General features: G+C 44.7%; 1 protein-coding gene across 4 annotated transcripts in view; it reads right to left on the minus strand.

The window, feature by feature from the left end:
• AIFM2 (AIF family member 2) overlaps positions 1-20,019 on the minus strand; it is a 117,825-nt gene extending 97,806 nt beyond the window's left edge. For 3 of the 4 annotated variants that reach the window (XR_013214532.1, XM_077259275.1, XM_077259273.1), the window contains exon 1: positions 19,869-20,019. The gene's annotated coding sequence lies outside the window, so the exon portion shown is untranslated. Of the gene's footprint in view, positions 1-4,033; positions 4,094-19,868 lie in introns of all 4 variants that reach the window. The other variant, XM_077259274.1, reaches the window with a different exon arrangement.
• Between the last annotated feature and the right edge of the window lie 414 nt (positions 20,020-20,433).

Below are 20,433 nucleotides of genomic sequence, written 5' to 3' on the forward strand. Positions count from 1 at the left end.
GATATGTGGGATCATCATACTGTGTATAGGGGAGCTGTGGGCCCATTATACTGTGTATAGGGGAGCTGTGGGCCCATCATACTGTGTAGAGGGGAGCTGTGGGCCCATCGTACTGTGTAGAGGGGAGCTGTGGACCCATCATACTGTGTAGAGGGGAGCTGCGGGCCCATCATATTGTGTATAGGGGAGCTGTGGGCCCATCATACTGTGTAGAGGGGAGCTGTGGGCCCATCGTACTGTGTAGAGGGGAGCTGTGGGCCCATCATACTGTGTAGAGGGGAGCTGCGGGCCCATCATACTGTGTATAGGGGAGCTGTGGGCCCATCATACTGTGTAGAGGGGAGCTGTGGGCCCATCATACTGTGTAGAGGGGAGCTGTGGGCCCATCATACTGTGTAGATGGGAGCTGTGGGCCCATCGTACTGTGTAGAGGGGAGCTGTGGGCCCATCATACTATGTAAAGGAGAGCTGTGAGCCCATCATACTGTGCAGCGGGGAACAGAGCGGACATTATACATTGTGTAGGGAAGTTGTGGGTAGAGTTTAGCGAATTTGCACAGGTTCCCTCTTATTCGGCAAGCTATAGCGCTTACCAAATAAACTGCAGAGGGAACCAGGCTTCCTGGATCACGCCGACTGATCATCTGATCGGTGGCGCAGCTGCATGAGTCATGGCTGTGTCACAGTCACAGCACATGCATCGAGAGTCTGTGAGTTGGGCTCTTCATGCATGTGCTGTGCCTGACACAGCCGCTACACATGCAGCTGTGGAGCCGATCATCTGATCTACGGTGCAATCCAGGAAGCCGGGTTCCCTCTGCAGCTTATTCCGTAAGCGCTATAGCTTGCCGAATAAGAGGGAACCTGTACAAATTTGCTCAACTCTAGTTGTGGGATCACCATACCATGTAAAGTGGAGCTGTAGGGGTATTATACTGTGAATAGAGAAGCAGTGGGTCCACCATACTGTGTAGAGTGGAGCTGTACATGGGGGAACTTAGAAGACATTATTAATTGTTAAGTGGGCACTTAAGCATTATTGTTATAGGAGCACTCAGTATTGTGACCATCAAAGTTGCATATGGGGTATTATTACTTTCTAGGGACAAAATGTGGAGGGCACAAGCACAGGGCATTTTAATATTTACTAAGGGGAAATTTTACTATCTAGAGAGCACAAAGGTGGCATTATTACAATGTAAGGGGCACAGTGGTGGCATTATTACTATGTGGGGCGGTAAGAGGAGCCGTTATTGTACTACACAGTAGGTGCGGTAATAGGAACACATACAGCGTTTTGGGTATCAGCAGGATGTGCAGGTTGGGAATAGATGGGGACGGGGCTGGAAATGTGAGAAGTCACGTGTCTGTGCTGTAAGCTCTGCAGCAGAGTCCATGTTCGCTACTAGCTCCGAATTGACCCGGTTAGTTTTTCATCATCAGGTTTTCAGTTGGAGGAGCAATTTTTCTTTGCTAAATGCCTTCCTATGGATTTTACATTGTCTTATCATTTTGAGGTAGTATCATCTTTTCTCCACTGGGTGGCAGCAGAGGGCGAGGCTGTAGGCGATATGGTCCCCAGTGTGTTACAGGTTGTTGCAAAAATTTCTCTCTTCTTTCTCTATTGAATTTGATAGCCTGACCTCTAACACCAAACTATCTAGAGTAAAAATGTAATGGCAGAAAGCATTGTTCGCTGTAAAAATATATAAAAAAAAGTTGTCTTAAAAGTTTGGCAATCTCTCCTATGTAATTTCGCTTTTGTACTTAGAAACATTTTTACCCACTGGTATAATTGTAAGCGTTTATTTTTGCAATCAGGGGTCTAATATCCCAGAGATCCCACATTAGGGCTCATACCCATAAGTGAGAAAAAAAAGGTCCGATTTCTGGACCAAAAAAAACGGAGGCAAAACATGCGAGTGTAATGCGATGTTAATGTGATTTTTTTATCACAACAGCCGTATGACACCCGTATTACATCTGTATGCAATTCGATTTTAACATGAGCTTTTACTTACAGCAGTTTTCTGACATTTACACACCGTTTTACAACAAAATATTGTTCAAAACACATATATATATATATATATATATATATATATATATATATATATATATATATATATATATATATATATATATATATATATATATTTTAGGATAGATAGAGAAGCCGGCAATTCCTGTGCACTTACAGTAAAATCACACTGGCGGGTTGCAATAAAATAGATAAAATAAATAAATATAATATATATATATATATATATATATATATATATATATATATATATATATATATATATATATATATATATATATATATATATATATATATATATATATATATATATATATATATATTCATTCATATTTCAGACACCACTAGATAGCAGAAAAGCCGGTAATTTGATTGCCGGCTTTTGCCATCTCCTTCCCAAACCCGACAGGATATGAGACATGGTTTACATGCAGTAAACCATCTCATATCCCTTATTTTTTTTACATATTCCGATTCCGCACTATTAATGTTACAAATGTGTGTGTGCAAAATTTGGGAGCTATAGCTGTTAAAATAAAGAGTTAATTTGCTCCCTCGCAATTTTCTCTGCCAGAGTGGGAAAGCCAGTGACTGAGGGCAGATATTAATAGCCTAGGGACCATGGTTATTGGCCCACCCTGGCTAAAAACGTCTGCCCCCAGCCACCCCAGAAAAGGCACATCTGGAAGATGAACCTTTTACAGCACTTAGCCCCTCTCTTTCCACTCCCCTGTAGCGGTGGGATACGGGGTAATAAAGGGTTAATGTCACCTTGCTAATTTAAGGTGACATTAAACTAGGTTAATAATGGAGAGGTGTCAATAAGACACCTATCCATTATTAATCAAATAGTATTAAAGGGTTAATAATACACACACAATAGGAAAAAAGTATTTTAATGAAATAAATACACAGGGTGTTGTAATATGTTTATTATACGCTCAATCCTAATGACGACCCATGTCTTCTGTAAAAAAGGTAAGAAAAACAAACAACAATATCCCATACCTCTGCGACGCTACAGTCATGTCCCACGATGTAAATCCATCAGAAGGGGTTCAATAATTTTACAAGCAGGAGCTGTGCTAATGCAGCTGTGCTCTTGACTGTAAAAACTGGTGAATGAATGGAATGCAGGGGAACATAGCTACCTAGACTTGCGGTGCTGCACCCCTTGCTGGCATAACCTCATATGAACTCGAGCGTGAGAAAATATTCTCAAAAATTCCCACGCGGAGAGGTATGGGATATTGTTGTTTGTTTTTTTTTACCTTTTCTACAGAAGACATGGGTCGTCATTTGGATTGAGCGTATAATAAACATATTACAACACCCTGTGTATTTATTTCATTAAAATACTTTTCTCCTATTGTGTGTGTGTGTATTATTAACCCTTTATTACTATTGGATTAATAATGGAGAGGTGTCTTATTGTCTTACATTAGCAAGGTGACATTAACCCTTTTTTACCCCATATCCCACCTCTACACGGGAGTGGGAAGAGAGAGGCTAAGTGCCAGAATAGTCGCATGTTCCAGATGTGCCTTTTCTGGGGTGGCAGGGGGGCAGATGTTTTTAGCCGGGGGGGGGCAATAGCCATGGTCCCTCTCTAGGCTATTAATATCTGCCCTCAGTCACTGGCTTTCCCACTCTGGCGGACAAAATTGCGTGGGAGCCCACGCCAGTTTTTTCAGTGAATTAACCCTTTATTTTAACAGCTACAGCGCCCAAATTTTACACACAGTCACTTGTAACATTATTAGTGAGGAATATGTAAAAAAATAAGGGATATGAAATGGTTTACTGCATGTAAACCATGTCTCATATCCTGTCAGGTTTGGGAAGGAAATAGCAAAAGCCGGCAATTGAATTACCGGCTTTCCTGCTATCTAGCTCTGTATTAAATATAAATATATTTATATATGTGTCTCACTGATATATATATATATATATATATATATATATATATATATATATTATATATATACACACCTACGGTTGTGGCCAAAAGTATTGACACCCCTGCAATTCTGTCAGATACTCAGCTTCTTCCTGAAAATGATTGCAAACACAAATTCTTTGGTATTATTATCTTCATTTAATTTGTCTTAAATGAAAAAACACAAAAGAGAATGAAGCAAAAAGCAAAACATTGATCATTTCACACAAAACTCCAAAAATGGGCCAGACAAAAGTATTGGCACCCTCAGCCTAATACTTGGTTGCACAACCTTTAGCCAAAATAACTGCGACCAACCGCTTCCGGTAACCATCAGTGAGTTTCTTACAATGCTCTGCTGGAATTTTAGACCATTCTTCTTTGGCAAACTGCCCCAGGTCCCTGATATTTGAAGGGTGCCTTCTCCAAACTGCAATTTGGTATGGGACACATCCGATCTCTGCATAGGGAAGTCTAATAACCCACAAACTACTATGCCTTCACAATATTATAGAAAAGACAATATAGAATATATAAACATATAATACAAAAAAACAAAAGAACAAAAAAGAAAACATAGCATAGCAGAACCAAACGCATGCAGAGATACATAACAATTATAAATGTCCAAGAAAAAGGTCAGAGGTCATGGGTCTTCCAGCAGGACAATGACCTAAAACCCACTAGAAAATGGTTTGAGAGAAAGCACTGGAGACTTCCAAGGTGACCAGCAATGAGTCCATACCTGAATCCCATAGAACACCTGTGGAGACCCTGTTGTTAAAGGGACCAAAAGTAATTGGACAGATTAAATAATTGTAAATAAAATGTTCATTTCTAGTACTTGGTTGAAAACCCTTTGTTGGCAATGACTGCCTGAAGTCTTGAACTCATGAACATCACCAGACGCTGAGTTTCCTCCTTTTTGATGCTCTGCCAGGCCTTCACTGCGGTGGTTTTCAGTTGCTGTTTGTTTGTGGGCCTTTCTGTCTGAAGTTTAGTCTTTAACCCCTTCCCGACATGTGACGGAATAGTACGTCACATGTCGGGACCCCCGCTTTGATGTGCGCTCCGGCGGTGAGCGCACATCAAAGTCGCGACATGTCAGCTGTTTTTTACAGCTGACATGTGCGCGCAATAGCGGCGGGTGAAATCGCGATCACCCGCCGCTATTAACTAGTTAAATGCCGCTGTCAAACGCAGACAGCGGCATTTAACTACCGCATCCGGCCGTGTGGCCGGATATGAGCGCATCGCCGACCCCCGTCACATGATCGGGGGTCGGCGATGCTCCTCCATTGTAACCATAGAGGTCCTTGAGACCTCTATGGTTACTGATTGCCGGTGGCTGTGAGCGCCCCCCTGTGGTCGGCGCTCACAGCACACCTGCAAATCTGCTGTGTAGCAGCGATCTTATGATCACTGCTGCATAGCAGAGCCGATCGGGCTTTGCCTGCTTCTAGCCTCCCATGGAGGCTATAGATGCATGGCAAAAGTTAAAAAAAAAAGTTTTTAAAAATGTGAAAAAAATAAAAAAAATATAAAAGTTTAAATCACCCCCCTTTCGCCCCAATCAAAATAAATCAATAAAAAAAAACCCCAACCTACACATATTTGGTATCGCCGCGTTCAGAATCGCCCGATCTATCAATAAAAAAAAGCATTAACATGATCGCTAAATGGCGTAATGAGAAAAAAATTCGAAACGCCAGATTTACGTTTTTTTGGTCGCCACGACATTGCATTAAAATGCAATAACGGGCGATCAAAAGAATGTATCTACACCAAAATGCTATCATTAAAAACGCCAGCTCGGCACGCAAAAAATAAGCCCTCACCCGACCCCAGATCACGAAAAATGGAGACGCTACGAGTATCGGAAAATGGCGCAATTTTGTTTTGTTTTGTTTTTTGCAAAGTTTGGAATTTTTTTTCACCACTTAGGTGAAAAATAACCTAGTCATGTTAGGTGTCTATGAACTCGTAGTGACCTGGAGAATCATAATGGCAGGTCAGTTTTAGCATTTAGTGAACCTAGCAAAATAGGCAAGCAAAAAACAAGTGTGGGATTGCACTTTTTTTGCAATTTCACTGCACTTGGAATTTTTTTCCCGTTTTCTAGTACACGGCATGCTAAAACCAATGATGTCGTTCAAAAATACAACTCGTCCCGCAAAAAATAAGCCCTCACATGGCCAAATTGACGGAAAAATAAAAAAGTTATGGCTCTGGGAAGGAGGGTAGCGAAAAACGAAAACGGAAAAACGGAAAAAGCTCCGGGGGTGAAGGGGTTAACAAGCGAAATGCTGCTCAATTGGGTTGAGATCAGGTGACTGACTTGGTTATTCAAGAATATTCCACTTCTTTGCTTCAATAAACTCCAGGGTTGCTTTGGCTTTATGTTTTGGGTCATTGTCCATCTGTAGTATGAAACGACGACCAATCAGTTTGGCTGCATTTGGCTGGATCTGAGCACACAGTATGGCTCTGAATACCTCAGAATTCATTCAGCTGCTTCTGTCCTGTGTCACATCATCAATAAATACTAGTGACCCAGTGCCACTGGCAGCCATGCATGCCCAAGCCATCACACTGCCTCCGCCGTGTTTTACAGATGATGTGGTATGCTTTGGACCGTGAGCTGTACCACGCCTTCGCCATAATTTTCTCTTCCCATCATTCTGGTAGAGGTTGATCTTGGTTTCATCTGTCCAAAGAATGTTCTTCCAGAACTGTGCTGGCTTTTTTAGATGTTTCTTAGCAAAGTCCAGTCTAGCCTTTTTATTCTTGACACTTATGAGTGGCTTGCACCGTGCAGTGAACCCTCTGTATTTGCTTTCATGCAGTCTTCTCTTTATGGTAGATTTGGATATTGATACGCCGACCTCCTGGAGAGTGTTGGTCACTTGGTTGGCTGTTGTGAAGGGGTTTCTCTTCACCATGGAGATTATTCTGCCATCATCCACCACTGTTGTCTTCCTTGAGCGCCCAGGTCTTTTTGCATTGATGAGTTCACCAGTGCTTTCTTTCTCAGGATGTGCCAAACTGTAGATTTTGCCACTCCTAATATGGTAGCAATTTCTCGGATGGGTTTTTTCTGTTTTTGCAGCTTAAGGATGGCTTGCTTCACCTGCATGGAGAGCTCCTTTGACCACATGTTTACTTCACAGCAAAACCTTCCAAATGCAAGCACCACACCTCAAATCAACTCCAGGCCTTTTATCTGCTTAATTGAGAATGACATAACGATGAAATAGCCTTGGAGTCAATTGTCCAATTACTTTTGGTCCCTTTAAAAACAGGGTGGCACGTGGCACGTGTTACATACTTAGGCTGTTAACTGGTTCATGCAGCTTTACATGAACACCCGAGCCTTACACTATGGCTGGTCCAAATAACTAAAGCAATTGTTACCATCCACCTCTTGTGTCTCCCCTTTTCCTCATAGATTGTAAGCTTGCGAGCAGCAGGGCCCTCATTCCTCCTGGTATCTGTTTTGAACTGTGATTTCTGTTATGCTGTAATGTCTGTTGTCTGTATAAGTCCCCTCTATAAGTTGTAAAGCGCTGCGGAATATGTTGGCGCTATATAAATAAAATTATTATTATTATTATATTATTATTAAAGAGCTGAAACTGCTAAACCCTTCATCCAATTTTAATGTGGATACCCTCAAATGAAAACTGAAAGTCTGAACTTCAACTGCATCTGAATTGTTTTGTTTAAAATTCGTTGTGGTAATGTCTATAACCAAAATTAGAAAAATGTTGTCTCTGTCCAAATATATATGGGCCTAACTGTATATTGATTGAAGGCAGTTCCTTGATGCTGATTGGTGCTTGTTGAGCTCCACACTATATAAGGCCTCTTTCACACGTCAGTGTCTCCGGTACGTGTAGTGACAGTTTTCTCACGTACCGGAGACACTGACACACGTAGACCCATTTAAATGAATGGGTCTATGCACATGTGCGTGTTTTCACACGGACCGTATGTCCGTGCTGAAAACACGTAGACATGTCCGTTTTTTACCGGCAGCACGGACCACAATACGGTCAGCACACGTGCACACGGAGAACAGTGTGCACTCTCCTCCGTGTGCACGTACCGCCCGCAGGAGAGACAGCGCTACACTAAGCGCTGTCCCCCCCGCTGTGGTGCTGAAGGCGGAATTCATCTCTTCTTCCCCGCCGGAGAGAAGAGATGAAAGATCAAGTTGTTTTTTTGTTTTTTTTTTAAATAAATTTTGTATGTGCCCCCCGCCTCCCCCCTCAGTGCGCCGCCTGGCCCCTTGCCGCAGAAATACTCACCTAGCTCCCGCGTTGTCTCCTCTGTCCTCTCAGCGCTGGCAGCTTCTCCTGTGTGAGCAGTCACGTGGGACCGCTCATTACAGTCTGGGAATATTCCCTGACTGTAATGAGCGGTCCCACGTGACCGCTCACACAGGAGAAGCTGCCAGCGCTGAGAGGACAGAGGAGACATCGCGGGAGCTAGGTGAGTATTTCTGCGGCAAGGGGCCAGGCGGCGCACTGAGGGGGGAGGCGGGGGCCACATGCAAAATTTATTTTTCACCCCCCCAAAAAAAAAGATCTTTCATCTCTTCTCTCCAACAAACGCTGGGGGAGAAGAGATGAATTCTGCCTTCAGCACCACATGCGGGGGGGGACAGCGCTTACTGTAGCGCTGTCTCTCCTGCACGGTCCGTGTGGTCCTCAGGCGGCACACGGATGCCGCACGTGTGCCACACTGATATGCCACTTGAGCACACGGACATACGGACACGGATATCTCCGGTACCGGTTTTTCTGGTACCGGAAATATCAGGACGTGTGAAAGAGCCCTAAGGCTGGCATTTGTACCATGATGTATACTTGATAAAGACCATGCTTGGTCGAAACGTTGTATGATTATGATGGCAGAATAAAGAATCTCTACTTTTTTTCACCTGGATTGGATGCTGCTCGTTTTTCTCTATTAGGGGTATTCTCTAGTGATGAGGGAGCGTTCTCGTCACTACTCATTAGGCTATGTTCACACGCTGCGGATTTTGCTGCCGATCTGCAGCGTTTCCGCAGCTGCGGGTCCGCAGCAGTTTCCCATGCGTTTACAGTACAATGTAAACCTATGGGAAACGCAATCCGCAGTGCACATGGTGCAGAAAAAAACATGCGGAAACGCAGCGGTTTACATTCCGCAGCATGTCAATTCTTTGTGCGGAATCTGCAGCGGTTTACATCTGCTCCATAATAGAAAACCGCAGGTGTAAAACCGCAGTGGAATCCGCACAAAAACCACGGTAATTCCGCAGGAAATCCGCAGGTAAAACGCAGTGCCTTTTACCTGTGGTTTTCACAAATCCGCTGCGGAAAAATCCGCAGACCTCAAGAATACATGTGCACATACCCTTACTCGCCCAAGTATCAGTTTGCTCAGAGGCTCGTTACTCGGCGAGGATTTTTAGAATGCTTGAGCGGGAGCTCGAGTCCCTGCCCTGCATGTTCGGAGCTTTATAGATAGCCAATGAACCTGTGGGAATTGTCTGCCAGTCACTATAATGAATTAGCCATCTTGGTTGTGGCATTACTCTGATTGGCTGGCTGCACTGGGTCATCAAGTCTATGTAAGACCCATGACACCATGCACAGTACACTGTACCCCAGAAACAGGCAGGAAGTAGGAAGAGGTGCTGGTGAGAGAGAGACAGAATTGTAGATGCGTATTAGCCACGGATTCAACCACATTTATAGTTCTGTGAAAGTACAACAAAGGTCTAATTATAATAAATAGTAATACTGCTGTTAGCAGCTCTTAGGGTATGTGCACACGTTGCAGATTTCCTGCAGATCCGCAAGTGATTTACAGTACAATGTAAATCAATGGTAAAAAAAAAAAATTATGTGCTAATACTGCGGAAAATTCCGTGCGGAAACGCTGCGGATTAAAAGAAGGAGCATGTCACTTCTTTTTTGCGGATCTGCAGCGATTTTGTACCCATTCCATTATAGAAATCCGCAGGGGTAAAAAACGCAGTAAATCCGCACAAAATCTGCACAAAATCCGCAGCAAAACTGCACAAAATCCGCACAAAAAACGCGCCAAATCCGCACCTGCGTTTTCTGCCAAGAGGTGCAGAATCCGCACCATAAATTCCTAAGCCTAATCAGCAACGTGTGCACATAGCCTTACAGTACAATGTAAATCAATGGCAAAAAAAAATGCTGTGCTAACGGTGCGGAAAAATCTGCATGGAAAACGCAGCAGATTCAAAAAAGGACCATGTCACTTCTTTTGTGCAGATCTGCTGCGTTTCTGCACCCATTCCATAATAAAAATCTGCAGGGGGGAAAAAAAGAATTAATCTGCACAAAAATCTGCAACATGTGCACATACCAAACAAAGGTGCAGATTCTGACCTGCGTTTTCTGCCAAGAAATGTAGAATCTGCACAGAAAATTCCACAGTCAAATCTGTAATGTGTGCACATAGCCTCAGGGCGAGATTGTGCTGAAGTGATCCTGTAGGACAGGATAGGGCTAATCGTACTTTCTTCCTTTCTGCTGCAACTCATACCAGAAGCCCTTCTCAGAGCTAATATTTTTGTTCTTAATTCTGCACATTTTTCTGAGCAAGAAAATATTATACACCATTTTTACTGCGGTTTTCATGAAGCAAAAGCATACAGCCAGACATGACACTCCAAAGAGCTGTTCACATTTCAATTTTTAGATTCTGGCCTCTCACTCTGCCTATTTCAAGTGTGACATAAGATTGCATGTAGCGATGCCCAAATATTTGAGCAACCATGCTCTAAAGTAGGCGACGGCGGGAAAATGCAATTACGGTTGCATCCACGTCCACGTCCCAGTGCAGCGTTCAGTTGTCCCTACCCCAGTCCTTCGAATGCAAGCATAAAATACACAGCCACCCATGCAAAAGCCATCATACTAAACGGCCACATTTCCAGACTGCTTGCCCTGAAAATGTTGCCGCTTGGGCTTGTGGAGACTGAAGATTTCTGCAACCTCATGGAGGTGGACGTCACTCGGTACTCCGTCTCCAGCCACCACTATTTCTCTCGGTGTGCCGTTCCCACCTTACACAAGCACGTGTCATATAACATCAGCCGTGCCCTGACGAATGCTGTTATTGGGAGGTCCGTTTAACCACGGACACCTGGACAAGTGCTTGTGGCCAAGGATATTTCATTTCCCTGACGGGACACTGGGTGTATTTTGTGGAAGCCAGGACCCAGTCAGACCCTGGGACAGAACACGTGCTGTCAACACAAAGTATTGGCGGCCCTGGTTTAATTGGGGTTTCCCTCACTTTTTACTCCTGCTCCTCCTCACCCTCCATCACACAAACGTCAACATTAGTCACAAGCCAGAAGCACTGCAGCACGGGGTACTCTGAAAAAGTTTTGGAAGATGCTGAAGGAGTACCCTGCCAACAATACCAGTGTCCTCTATGATTCCTCTGTACCTTACAATGCCTTGGAGGTCCTAACCTGCCGCTAGCATTTTGTCAGAGAGGGTTTTTACTGCCACAGGGGAATTATAACCGATGGGCTCATCCGCCTGTCAACAACCCCAAAATATATTTGAACCTCACAATATTTGACTGTAACTACTGTGTTCTTTTATTTGTAGGCCTCATTTCATGGACAGTAAACAGTAGAATAATGCACTTTACCAAAAAACTATCTTGGTATCATCTGTCCATGAGAAGCCTGCTGGCCCTCTGAAAATTGTGGGGGCCTCCTGCTGGCCCTCCAAGTTTCAAACTTAACAGTATTAATATGAAAAAGAAAATTTTCCCACCTCAGATGGATAAATTATATTGCAGTAGCAATATATAGCTATGCATAAATGCTGGCCCTCCAAAAATGCTTAGTGAGGGCTGGCTGCTGGCCCTCTGACAATAGTGAAGGCCGACACTCTCTGTGACTGCAGACTTATGAATCCTCGCAGTGCAGTTTCTGAGCCAGGATTGGAGGGTATGTATGTGCTATACATACTCCCGGCCAGAGCCCGTCCAGTGGGCGCAGCATCGCTCAATAGACTTGTGTATTGATGGGCAGTCCGGCTCTTTTTGGTTATTCGGCTCTCACGGTTCCACTCACCAAAAAGAGACGGCGTTTTTTTAATCCTAAATAGATCCCTATTAAATATGTGTTCACGCTTCCAAAACCCTGCCCACCTACGGCAGAAACTTCACCCACTTGCTAGTAACTAACTTAATTTAATGGGTGGAGTTTTGTTTGGGTGGGCGGAGTTACGTCTGCCGAACACCTGGATTTTATGCCCAGTGAGAGCCATCCAGAGAATTTAGCTCTCACTAGGGTGCCAACTCTCATCGTTCACAGCAGGGAGCCAGCTCTTTGTACCGGATCGTTCGTGAACGACGAATCACTATTGTATTGGGGCCTTAGCTTGTGGGAAAGCAGAGGTACAACTTTTAACCTCCTCCTGAGATATGTAACACACATGTACGTCACATGCGAGGCGCTGATGTATGGAGAGCACTTACCTGTAACCGCAGCAATCACTGTTAGCTTAGATTTCTGCAATTTAACACCTTGAATTTTACAGCCAATAGTAACTGCAGGGTCTATGGGTATGTGCACACTGAGGTTTCTTTTTAGTAATCTTTTGGAGTGAATTTGAAAAATGAGTTAGAAGAGAAAAAAAAATAGAGATGTGCGGATCTTTTGAAACATTTAATTTTCCTCAAAAATTAAATTTGCAGAGAATAAATGTGTGCGGATTTCAATACTGCAAAACTTGTAATTTCTCACAAAATACACATGGGCATAAGAGGGAGAGAGAAGCTTGCTGACTCTAAGGCTATGTGCACACATTGTGGATTGGCCGCTGGGGATTCGCAGCAGTTTTCCCTGAGTTTACAGTACCATGTAAACCTATGGAAAACAAAATCCGCAGTGCACATGCTGTGTAAAAAACAGCGCGGAAAAGTAGCGTTGTTTTTTCCGCAGCATGTCAATTCTTTGTGCGGATTCCGCAGCGGTTTACACCTGCTCCATAATAGGAATCCGCAGGTATAAAACCACATGTGTAATCCGCACAAATAGCGCGGTAAATTCGTGGTAATTCCGCAGGTAATCCGCAGTGCGGTTTACCTGCGCATTTACCAAAATTAGTCTGGAAAAATCCACAACACTTTCCGCAATGTGTGCACGTGGCCTCAGAGCTTACACTCTACAGGAGGGAGAGGACCCCACTGACCATAAGAGCTTACACTATACAGGAGAGAGAAGACCCTGCTGACCATAACACCTTACACTGTACAGGAGAGGACCCCGCTGACCATAAGAGCTTACACTCTACAGGAGGGAGAGGACCCCGCTGACCATAACAGCTTACACTGTACAGGAGAGAGGATCCCGCTGACCATAAGAGCTTACACTCTACAGGAGGGAGAGGACCCCGCTGACCATAACAGCTTACACTGTACAGGAGAGGACCCCGCTGACCATAAGAGCTTACACTGTACAGGAGAGAGAGGATCCCGCTGACCATAAGAGCTTACACTCTACAGGAGGGAGAGGACCCCGCTGACCATAACAGCTTACACTGTACAGGAGAGGACCCCGCTGACCCTAAGAGCTTACACTCTACAGGAGAGAGAGGACCCCGCTGACCATAACAGCTTACACTGTACAGGAGAGGACCCCGCTGACCATAAGAGCTTACACTGTACAGGAGAGGACCCCACTGACCATAAGAGCTTACACTCTACAGGAGAGAGAGGACCCCGCTGACCATAACAGCTTAGGCTTCTTTCACACTTGCGTCGTGTGACATACGTCGCAATCCGTCGTTTTGGGAAAAAAACGGATCCTGCAAATGTGCCCGCAGGATGCGTTTTTTTCCCATAGACTTGTATTGCCGACAGATTGCGACATATGGCCATACGTCGCGTCTGTTGTGCACTGGATCCGTCGTGTTTTGGCGGACCGTCGGCACGAAAAAACATTCAATGTAACGTTTTTTCGTACGTCACGTCTGCCATTTTCTACCACGCATGCGCGGCCGGAACTCCGCCCCGGACTTTAGAATGGGCAGCGGATGCGTCGAAAAACTGCATCCGCTGCCCACGTCGTGCATAATTTTCACAACGTGCGTCGGTACGTCGCGCCGACGCTTGGCGACGGACCGGTACCGACGCAAGTGTGAAAGTAGCCTAACCCTGAACTGGAGAGGACCACAGCTAACAGCGTACAATCTTTAGGAGAGAGAAAGAGAGAAAGAGAGAGAGAGACTTCCCCATTAAGTATGGAGATGGAAAACGACTCTGCCATACAAAGTACTGCAGTAGAAACCACTGTTGTGGGATAGCTCAGGTACTGACCACCACTGAACAAAGTCTGATAATCCGTAAGATGTCATAGCTGCAGGTCATTATGGGAGGAAGGCCACAAGGCTACGCAAAATAATGTTTTCTTGCAGTGATGCTAAAGTTGTATCAGATTTATTTTTAAAGGGAACCTGTCACCCCCAAAATCGAGGGTGAGCTAAGCCCACCGGCATCAGGGGCTTATCTACAGCCTTCTGTAATGCTGTAGATAAGCCCCTGATGTATCCTGAAAGATGAGAAAAAGAGGTTAGATTAGGCCGGCGTCACACTCAGCATAAGACAAAAATAATAGTGATCCGTATGTCCTCCGTAGGCAGGGTGTGTCAGCGTATTTTGCGCATGGCATCCTCCGTATGTAATCCGTATGGCATCCGTACTGCGATATTTTCTGCGATATATATATATATATATATATATATATATGTCATTGAGACACACATATATATATATTCTGTATTTATATTTAGTTCAGCGCGATATATGTGAAAAGCCGGTAATTCAATTGCCGGCTTTTCAATTCTCCTTCACAAACCCGACAGGATATGAGACATGATTTACATACAGTAAACCATCTCATATCCCCTTTTTTTGCATATTCCACACTACTGTTAGTAGTGTGTATGTGCAAAATTTGGGTGCTGTCGCTGCTAAAATAAAGGGTTAAATGGCGGAAAAAATTGGCGTGGGCTCCCGCGCAATTTTCTCCGCCAGAGTGGTAAAGCCAGTGACTGAGGGCAGATATTAATAGCCAGGAGAGGGTCCATGGTTATTGCCCCCCCCCCCGGCTACAAACATCTGCCCCCAGCCACCCCAGAAAAGGCACATCTGGAAGATGCGCCTATTCTGGCACTTGGCCACTCTCTTCCCACTCCCGTGTAGCGGTGGGATATGGGGTAATGAAGGGTTAATGTCACCTTGCTATTGTAAGGTGACATTAAGCCAGATTAATAATGGAGAGGCGTCAATTATGACACCTATCCATTATTAATCCAATTGTATGAAAGGGTTAAAAACCACACACACACACATTATTAAAAATTATTTTAATGAAATAAACACACAGGTTGTTTTAATATTTTATTGCTCTCTCAATCCATCTGAAGACCCTCGCTTGGCAAAATAATAAACCAACAATATACATACCTTCTGATGAACTGTCAGGTCCCACGAAGTAAATCCATCTGAAGGGGTTAAATCAATTTACAGGCAGGAGCTGTGCTAAAGCACTCGCTCGTACCTGTAAACCCCGGGTGCTGAAAGGAAAGCTGGGTGATCTGTACTTACATTGAGTCGCGGTGAGGCGCCCTATGCAGGATGAACTCACATGAACTCCAGCGTGGGAACTTTTCCAAGGCTGCAGTTCATGAGAACATCCAGCAGAGGGCGCCTCACCGCAACTCAATGTAAGTACAGATCACCCAGCTTTCCTTTCAGCACCCGGGGTTTACAGGTACGAGCGAGTGCTTTAGCACAGCTCCTGCCTGTAAATTGATTTAACCCCTTCAGATGGATTTACTTCGTGGGACCTGACAGTTCATCAGAAGGTATGTACACTCACCGGCCACTTTATTAGGTACACCTGTCCAACTTCTTGTTAACACTTAATTTCTAATCAGCCAATCACATGGCGGCAACTCAGTGCATTTAGGCATGTAGACATGGTCAAGACAATGTCCTGCAGTTCAAACCGAGCATCAGTATGGGGAAGAAAGGTGATTTGAGTGCCTTTGAACGTGGCATGGTTGTTGGTGCCAGAAGGGCTGGTCTGAGTATTTCAGAAACTGCTGATCTACTGGGATTTTCACGCACAACCATCTCTAGGGTTTACAGAGAATGGTCCGAAAAAGAAAAAAAATCCAGTGAGCGGCAGTTCTGTGGGCGGAAATGCCTTGTTGATGCCAGAGGTCAGAGGAGAATGGGCAGACTGGTTCGAGCTGATAGAAAGGCAACAGTGACTCAAATCGCCACCCGTTACAACCAAGGTAGGCCTAAGAGCATCTCTGAACGCACAGTGCGTCGAACTTTGAGGCAGATGGGCTACAGCAGCAGAAGACCACACCGGGTACCACTCCTTTCAGCTAAGAACAGGAAACTGAGGCTACAATTTTTACAAGCTCATCGAAATTGGACAGTAGAAGATTGGAAAAACGTTGCTTGGTCTGATGAGTCTCGATTTCTGCTGCGACATTCGGATGGTAGGGTCAGAATTTGGCGTAAACAACATGAAAGCATGGATCCATCCTGCCTTGTATGGAGCATCTTTGGGATGTGCAGCCGACAAATCTGCGGCAACTGTGTGATGCCATCATGTCAATATGGACCAAAATCTCTGAGGAATGCTTCCAGCACCTTGTTGAATCTATGCCACGAAGAATTGAGGCAGTTCTGAAGGCAAAAGGGGGTCCAACCCGTTACTAGCATGGTGTACCTAATAAAGTGGCCGGTGAGTGTATATTGTTGGTTTATTATTTTGCCAAGCGAGGGTCTTCAGATGGATTGAGAGAGCAATAAAATATTAAAACAACCTGTGTGTTTATTTCATTAAAATAATTTTTAATAATGTGTGTGTGGTTTTTAACCCTTTCATACAATTGGATTAATAATGGATAGGTGTCATAATTGACGCCTCTCCATTATTAATCTGGCTTAATGTCACCTTACAATAGCAAGGTGACATTAACCCTTCATTACCCCATATCCCACCGCTACACGGGAGTGGGAAGAGAGTGGCCAAGTGCCAGAATAGGCGCATCTTCCAGATGTGCCTTTTCTGGGGTGGCTGGGGGCAGATGTTTGTAGCCGGGGGGGGGGGGGGGGGGCAATAACCATGGACCCTCTCCTGGCTATTAATATCTGCCCTCAGTCACTGGCTTTACCACTCTGGCGGAGAAAATTGCGCGGGAGCCCACGCCAATTTTTTCCGCCATTTAACCCTTTATTTTAGCAGCTACAGCACCCAAATTTTGCACATACACACTACTAACATTAGTAGTGTGGAATATGCAAAAAAAAAGGGGATATGAGATGGTTTACTGTATGTAAACCATGTCTCATATCATGTTGGGTTTGGGAAGGAGAAATGAAAAGCCAGCAATTGAATTACCGGCTTTTCACTAACACCGCTGCGTATTTCTCGCAAGTCGCACTGCTGGTCCGTGTGTAATCCGTATTTTTCTCACCCCCATAGACTTTCATTGGCGATTTTTTTGCGCAATACGGTGACAAACGCAGCATGCTGCGATTTTCTACGGCCGTACAAGACCGTATATTACGGATGCGTAATATACGGCTGATAGGAGCAGCCCCATAGAGAATAATTGGGCCGTGTGTAATGCGTTTTTTACGGACGTACTTTCGGCGCTCATACGTCCGTAAAACTCGCTAGTGTGACGCCGGCCTTATACTCACCCAGGGGTGTTCCCCCTTGCAGTCCGGTCCGATAGGCGTTGCGGTCCGGGGCCTCCCATCTTCTTACAATGACGTCCTCTTCTTGTCTTCACGCTGTGGCTCCGGCGCAGGCGTACTTTGTCTGCCCTGTTGAGGGCAGAGCAAAGTACTGCAGTGCACAGGCACCGGGAAAGGACAGAGAGGCCCGGAGCCTGCGCACAGCGTGACTACAAGAGGACGTCATCGTAAGAAGATGGGAGGCCCCGGACCTGACCGTGACGCCCATTGGACCGGACCGCAGCAGGACCGCCCCTGGGTGAGTATAATATAACTTGTTTTTCTTATCTTTCAGAATGCTGTAGATAAGCCCCTGATGCTGGTGGGCTTAGTTCATCTTCGGTTTTGGGGGTGACAGGTTCAAGTAATACACTGGTAATACACTGGTAAACTAGGGAAAGTGGGGGGAGTCTTTATTCAAATAAAGTGTTTGTTTTTTTCTGTGTATGTATTTTTTTAACTATTCAGTTATCGGGTTAACAATTGGGGTGTCTGATAGATGTCACCTCATTACTAACCTCTGGGCTTGATGTCAGCTGTCAACCCCAAAATATTACCGTTTGTCAACGAACCAGGGCAAGCAGGAAGAGATGGGCAAAGAGCCACAATTGCCGCATCTTTCCAGCCTGATAATACCAGCCTCCAGATGTCTGCTTTACCTACGCTGGTTATCAAAAATAGAGGGGACCACACGTTATATTTTTTTTTGCTATTCTCCTATTTTCATCCCTCACAATCCACATTTGTTTGCAGGGCGATTGTCCTGCTATTACACACATGTTGCTTCCTTTTGCTGAACATTGGCGGTTACTATGAACATTTTACAGCCTGCAAGTAAAAGTTTGGGTCTCCATTGATTTACATGGAGTTTGGGTCAGGTCTAGTGATGAGCGAATATACTCGTTACTTGAGATTTCTCGAGCACGCTCGTGGATCCTCCGAGTATTTTTTAGTGCTCATAGATTTAGTTTTTCTTGCCGCAGCTGAATGATTTACATCTATTAGCCAGCATAAGTACATGTGGGGGTTCACTAGCAACCAGGCAACCCCCACATGTACTTATGCTGGCTAACAGATGTAAATCATTCAGCTGCGGCAAGAAAAACTAAATCTCTGAGCACTAAAAAATACTCAGAGGATCCCCGGAGCATGCTCGAGAAATCTCGAGTAGCGAGTACATTCGCTCATCACTAGTCAGGTCCAGATCCCCAACCAAACTTTTTTTTTTAAAGTCTGCCCTGACTTGGACGTCCACTCATCACTATTTACCTTCTCTTTGAGGCTATGTGAACACGTTGTGGAATGGTGTGCAGATTTTTCAGGACTGATTTTGGTAAATCCGCAGGAAAACCGCACTGCAGATTTACTATGGAATTACCGCGGATTTACCGTGGTTTTCCTCAGGTTCACCCTGCGGTTTTACACCTGCGGATTCCTATTGAGGAGCAGGTGTAAACCGCTGCGGAATCCGCGCAAAGAATTGACATGCTGCGGAATATAAACCGTTGCGTTTCGGTGTCCTGCGGATTTTGTTTTCCATAGGTTTACATGGTGCTGTACACCGCAGCAAAATCTGCAGCGTGTGCTCATAGCCTGATGCTTCAGCCATGGTATGGGACCAGGTAATTTTTTTTTTTGTGTGAACATGGCACCAGAAGGCCATTTGTTTTTTAAGCATTAAAACACCTATACAAATTTGGGATTACTGTAAACGTTCTGATTTACAGAAGGAATTTACCAGGTTATTCCACCACAATAACTGTAAAAAAAAAGTTTCTGAAATGTCGAATATAGCACATCATGTCTGCCAGTTTAATAAATGTGACACTTTTGCCAACTTATATAAATGCATGCATCCTGCAGTATTGAGCCATGACCCTTATTGCGTCTTACATGCACTTAGCAAAACATAGAGACACGGGGGAAGCTGCTGCCTCCTGTGGCTGCAGCCAGTGCTGCACTCCTATAAGACCCACACGCCATTCAGCTGGAGCAGTGAGCAGGCTACATTAGTCCTACTCCTAGTACAGGATGTGATCACAGGGGGACACCATGAAGCCCACTCACCGATCACAGGACGACCTCAGCGACTCCTGACCCCGACATCCGGACGATCACTGCACAGCTCTGTATACACAGGTCCAGCCCTGCACACCGAGCATGACTCATCACAACTCCAGCTGCTGTGGGTGATGCTGCCATCTACTGATGCTTTTATGTATTGAAAACATGTTTTTGCATACAAATATATATTAACTAGATGGTGGCCCGATTCTAACGCATCGGGTATTCTAGAGTATGCATGTCCACGTAGTATATTGCCCAGTCACGTAGTATATTGCCCAGCGACGTAGTATATTGCCCAGCTACATAGTATACAGCACAGCGACGTAGGATATTGCGCAGCTACGTAGTATATTGCACAGAGCCACATAGTATATTGCACAGCTTTGTGGTATATTGCCCAGCCTTGTAGTATATTGCCCAGCCACGTATTATATTGCCCAGCCTTGTAGTATACAGCAGAGCCACGTAGGATATTGCCCAGTGACGTAGTATATTACCGAGGCACGTATAGGGCCAAAAAATAAAAAATAAACATACTCACCTAACGATCCGAGGGCCCCTTGTA

This window comes from Ranitomeya variabilis, chromosome 4 (assembly GCF_051348905.1).
Source record: "Ranitomeya variabilis isolate aRanVar5 chromosome 4, aRanVar5.hap1, whole genome shotgun sequence".
Taxonomy (NCBI): Eukaryota; Metazoa; Chordata; class Amphibia; order Anura; family Dendrobatidae; genus Ranitomeya; species Ranitomeya variabilis.